We start from the raw sequence: 5245 nt of genomic DNA, 5'->3' as shown, positions 1-5245 counted from the left end.
AGTTTTTTTTAATCTGTTTTTTCTTTTGCAACATGGCTAGTATGGAAATGTTTTGCATGCTCCACATATATAATCTACATCAAATTGCTTGCTTTCTTATGGAGGGGGAAGGAGGGAAAGGAAGATGGAGAATATGGAACTAAAAATTAAAGAAAAAGAATGTTACAATTTTTATTTACATGTATTTAAGAAAAAATAAAATGAAAATTTAATGAAAACAGATTAGAATGTTGTGCTTGAGCTATCTCTCAGCATCCTCCAAAGTCAATAGTTGCTGGTCACTCTGCCAGCAGAGACACTCATAATCCAAATGAGACACAAATAAAAGAAAAACATTTTAGCCTGTCTGTCACGTAAGAATGAAAGAAGTAATGAATAGGTATAAACTGAGGAACCCTATCCTGTGTAAGCTTCCTGCAGCTAGAATGATTGAGTTTGAGTTATAAAGGAGTTGGAGGGGAGATCTCAGACCAGGAATGAAGGTCTCAATTTAGATTCCTCATGGTCTTATCAGAATGGGGACCTTTCTGAATCATTGTTAGGACAGATGAACTGCTTCTAGGTCTGATGAACTAGTCTTCTAGGAGTAGGAGGACCTGGGTTCATCTGCTCTACTGTCAACCAGGTCTATCTGCTCTACTGTTGCTCTCTATCCCTCACTCACAACAGTCCCATCAAAACTAGAGATCATGCTTCCCTTCATAGGTGAGTTATCTCACTCAATCTGGAACTCTGTGTGCTGGGGCTGAGTTTGACTGGCAAAGATAGAGTGAAAAGTGGGCTATAGAATGACACCTAGCTGGTCCTATAACATGTTTCACTTCAATCCAGCTCAAATATCTTGAGATGTGTTATCATCTTCCCTGCTGAGGAACATGCCCCTTTCCCCTGTCTTCTCACTTTCCTCCTCTGATTTTGGAATTGTCAGTCAATTCTGTAATATCTGCTGGAAAAGTCAGGAACCCATTGCCCTATGGCTCCAGTGTGTGTGAGAAGTCCTGTGTGACTCTTCAGATCAGACTCCATTCCCCCCAGTAACTTATATCTATTTTTAGAATGTAAGCTCCTTGAGGGCAAGGACTGTCTCAGGTTTAGTTTTATATCCTCAGTGCTTAGCACAATTCCTGGCACATAGTGGGTTATACTAACGATTTTCCATTTCATTCCATTCTAAGTCCTGACTATTCACTTCTTACCTACATGACTTGAATCAACCTGTTATCTAATCGACAGATGGGAGGCCAGGGTTTGGGAGAAGACCTCTGACAGGTGACCCAGGAGTTGGAGCAGGGAAGGCCTCCTTTTTGAAGACTTCAGAATTGAAAGGGACAGCTAAGCTAGGATATTATCACCTGAATGTCTCTGAAAATTCTTAGCAATTACTCAAGGTTTCCTTTTCTTGAGGGCCCAGCTAAATTACAACTATCTCTGCCTTTCCATCTTCTTCCAAAAATTATCAAGTTCACTTAAATGCCTCCTGAAAATCTCCCATTAGAAATGTGTATCAGTTTATTTTGTGGACAAGGCCAATGTAGAGATTGCTTTGCTTGACTATGTATATGTGTTACAAGGGCTTTGTATTTTTTTTTTTGAGGGGGAACTGAAAGGGAGAGAAAATATATTTTTGTTCATTAAAAATTATATCTTAAAAAAGCTTTTAAAAAGAAGTATATATGGGATAAAGAGCAGGTCAGTGCTATTACTACCTAGGGGAACATGGAATCCTAAGATCATAGACCCTGTAGGTCTTCTAAAATGCAGCCAACCATTTCAGGACTCAGAATTGAAGCCTCTGGCAGCCTGGAGGAGGGAGCAGTTTTGCGTTGTCATACACCAGGGAAGAGAGAGATTTCATCTGATATGCCTTTTTGTATGCCCACTCAGTTCCAGCTTAGCAGCCAATTAAAAGGCTTTCCTGGGGCAGCTAGGTGGCACAGTGGATAGAGCTCCAGCCTTGGAGTCAGGAGGACCTGAGTTCAAATCCAGCCTCAGACACATAACACTTATTAGCTGTGTGACCCTGGGCAAGTCACTTAGCCTCATTGCCTAGCCAAAAAGAAAAGAAAAGGTTTTCCTTCACTATGAAGTAAGCTGACAAGAGATAGATAGTCAGGATACCTGTGCATCCTCTAAATTGAGTAAGGTTCTCTCCATTATGCATTTCTGGAGCAGGCTTATCAACCTCCCTTGTTGGTTGGCAAAAAGTAAAAACCACTATACATGTTCTAATGACTGGACCCTCATTGGCTAGTCCCTCACTCATCCCCAATTGTTATCAATTAATTATCAATTGTTTGCTATAAAACTTTGCAGTCAGAAACACATGGTATGAATAAGTGAGAAGGTGTATTGATTCATAATGTACATTGAGAGCCTTTCTACTTGCTTCTTTTGGGAGACCCTAGATGTGAGCTCAAATCTAAGCTTAAAGTAAATTTTCCCCAGGTTTGAGTGAAAAGAGCCGAAGTGTGAGAAAAATTGACTAAACTCACTCATCCAGACTCTTCTGGGACTGAGCCTGAGTATTTTATGTCTAAATCTAGAGCAGCTAAAATGATCCCTTTTATGGCTCTGTGCCATAGCACCTTGACCTAGGTCCATATTAGTTCAAATTGTTAGATGTAGGATTTTGTCCAGGATATGAGAGGTTGAATTTAAACCAACACCAAGTGTTTGATTTCTTTTTAGGGAAGTCCTATATATGTTTAGGGCTTACCTGAGTTTGTTTTCTTTATTTCTGAATTAAGTCCTCTTGACCTATATTTAGGTGAATTCAAACCTACATTGATCCATGGATTTACAGGGATACATTTTAGAAAAGTGGGGTGCTCTATGTATTGAGAGATTTTGTCCAATATCCTTCCTTCTAGGAATTGGTGGGGGACCCAATTAGGGAAATATATGATTGCCCTATATGTTACAAGAAGAATTTCCACCTAGAAGTGTTTATTTTTTTCCCTGAGTGTGAGGGGATGACTTCCAGTTGACCCCAGGTCCCTAATTCTTGTCATGAGAGCCCCAGATATTGGGACTTGCCCCAACATGAATCTGGAGGGAACACCAGTCCCACATGTGTTCCTAGTGTTTTGTTCTGATGGAGAAGACCCAAAAATGCAAGGAAAAGACTAACCTTTTTTTATTAGAGGCCAGATTCCCCCAGGGTGGTTAACACATGCATGAGTCCAGAGCTGAGAGACACCTTTGTACTCAGCAGCACTTCAAATTAGAAATAGGTAAGGAAAACTGAGACTAGGAAAAATCTGCTTCATGGTTGGGGGTAGGGGTGGGGTGAAGGCTGAGGGGGTGGGACCTGAGGAAGCTCTCCTTATTTGGGCATTTCTGTGCATAACTATCTCCCCTCTCCCCTAATCTCCCTGCTAAGTCACAAGAAGGCAAAGAGGGGGCCTGGGGAGTAATGGTTAATTGGGATGTGTTCCTCCAAGTCTCTTATGCATTATGGTTTTATTTGGTACTTCCCAATTCTTTCCCCATTAAAGGGTCAATTTACAGGAAATTCCACTGTTGCCATGGTAATCTCTTTACTTTACAATTCAATCCAACTTAATCCAAGAAACATTTGGGAAGCATTATGCATTGGGAATACAAGGATGATATAAGAAACAATCCCTGACTCTCCAGAGTATGAGACAAGTTGTTCATAGATTCACATATCAGTTCCACATCTTGTAGGCTCTAACTTCTAAGGTAGTTAGTCAACATTTATTAAGTGCCTAGTATATGCTAGCCATTATGTTAGCTATCAGCTCTTGTTCAAGATTAATAGCCAGTATGTGAATGCTAGCATCCGCAAAAACGTACCAAGAAATCACTTTTTTTCCCACTTGATATATTCAATATTTTATTTTTCCCAATTACATGTTAAAACAATTTTTAACATTAAAAAAAGTTTTGTGTTCCAGTGATAAGAAATTCTAACAATCTGTGGAATGTAATTGGTTATAATTATTCCTTGTTTCCATAATTATTTCTTTGGGTCTCCATATTTTGCAACATATTTGTTTCATTCTGAGTCCCTGAAGATATATGTTAACTGATTTATCTTGATGTAACACCACAAATGTTATCTTCTCTTTTGTTCCCCATTAGATAATTTTTCTATCTTTGACTTGGAATTTTAATGTGAGCCTTGTAGCCCAAAGAAATTTCTTAGAATACTCTAAAAACCCCTTGGTAATACTTATAAGCTCCATGACTTTCTTTATTCAAGTGGGCACCTCTGGCTGGTATAGAGCATCTTTATCACACCACTGTCTCCTAGCGACTTCTTGATATGATTGATAACTATGTTTCTAGTGGCCTTTATCATGAAACAGTGATTCAGTTTATTCTCTAAAAGTATTAAAGTGTAACACAAGTAGATGAAGGGTGTCACTTGGGAGGGTGCATTTGGTGGTTTGATAGTCATCGCCACTGTCTTCTCCCTACTCTTCCGGTCTTTAGAGGTTTAAACAGTGATATTCTGTCATAATACTCACCTTTTTTTAATCCTAAGAGTAATATAATAGACCCTGTGGTCCCTGTAGCTCCTTCTTCTGCTATTTATATTAAAATAACAAAGTTATGAGTAAATACATAATTTCTTAGAGCCTCCAGTTTGGAAAATTCCTAACAATTAAGCAGGGGCTTGGCTCCTGGCCTCAACTTAAACCTTCAACACACAGCAAGCCAAGGATCAGCTGAGAAGAGTGGGAGAGAGGTCAGGCATGAAGGCAGTAAGTGCCAGCTTCCGTCTTCATTTCTTTCATAGTAAACATTCCTAACTGTGGCAATTGAGTAAACTGCACTGGCTCCATCTTATGACAATTCTGAATCTAGTTTAGTTTCCTTTCTATTTAATTATGGGTCTAGTACAATTTCTGCTTTGTGAGAAAACTTTATTCAATTGTGGGAATTGTAAGAGGACTTTATTGCCTTGTTTGAACCTCGCCCTACATGACTGGGAAGCTGGACCACCTCTATCTGATGCTTAGAGACTTTTAATTAAAGACCTAGGTTATGCTGACCAGAAACAGGTCAGATCCAAAGATTGATGCAAAGCATTTTCTCACAGTTATACATCTCAAGCAACCCACATGTCTTATCTGAAAACTGGCCCCATTCTGGTCAGTTATTGTTTCTATGTTGTGGGGAATGAGGCATCTCTTTTTTTGATTTTAGGGAATAGCACCTGTTTGTTCCCCCCCTCCCAACTTGGATAGTTCCTAATCTTTCTTCCAATTAGAAA

Source organism: Vombatus ursinus, unplaced genomic scaffold (assembly GCF_900497805.2).
Source record: "Vombatus ursinus unplaced genomic scaffold, bare-nosed wombat genome assembly UNPS02014786.1, whole genome shotgun sequence".
In the NCBI taxonomy this organism is placed as follows: Eukaryota; Metazoa; Chordata; class Mammalia; order Diprotodontia; family Vombatidae; genus Vombatus; species Vombatus ursinus.
Note: the sequence above shows the minus strand (reverse complement) of the source record.